This window comes from Elephantulus edwardii, unplaced genomic scaffold (assembly GCF_000299155.1).
Source record: "Elephantulus edwardii isolate Elephantulus edwardi_28Jun2011 unplaced genomic scaffold, EleEdw1.0 scaffold00046, whole genome shotgun sequence".
NCBI lineage: Eukaryota > Metazoa > Chordata > Mammalia > Macroscelidea > Macroscelididae > Elephantulus > Elephantulus edwardii.
Window position 1 is genome coordinate 6,432,622 of NW_006399796.1, and position 592 is coordinate 6,433,213.

A 592-nucleotide genomic window follows, 5' to 3' on the forward strand; every position below is an offset into this window, starting at 1 on the left:
TCCAGAATGAAGGTTGCATAGTGGAGTGTACCCAGATGGGGGTGGGGTGGGGTGGGGATTGTATACCAACGAAAGAATTTTTCTTTTTCTTTTCAGGGAGAGGAGCAAACTTGGGGGGAGGGGTGGTCAGGGAGAAGAGTGCAACAATGAATGAATGGAAATCCAAAATCTCTGTAAATGTTCATTAAAACAAAAAAAAATTAATACACTTAAAAAATCCACCCCCCCAAAAAATAATCACTATTGAGCCATGACACACAACATGACATACAATACCTTCTCTGAGATGGTATTGCCAAATGAAGTGAGAGGTATAGAATTTCCTGCCCTCAAAATCTATTGTTGTTGTTGTTGTTATTGTCATTTGTCAAATTGCCTGTCACTCATGTTGTTGCTATTGTTGTTAGCTGCCATCAAGTCAAATACGAGCCAAAGCAACCTTATGAACAAAAGATCTGAACCCAGTTCTATCCTGCAGCATCCTTACACTTCCTGATACACAAGAGCCCATTGTAGCAGACATCTTGTCAATCCACCTGGCTGAGGATTTTTATCTCCTTCCCCAACCTTCCATCCTTCCCAACATTATGTC

General features: G+C 41.0%; 1 pseudogene; it reads right to left on the reverse strand.

Annotated features, from left to right (window-relative positions):
- The window catches only part of LOC102872142, a 6,479-nt pseudogene extending 5,905 nt beyond the window's left edge, over positions 1 to 574 (reverse strand).
- Positions 575 to 592: the final 18 nt, after the last annotated feature.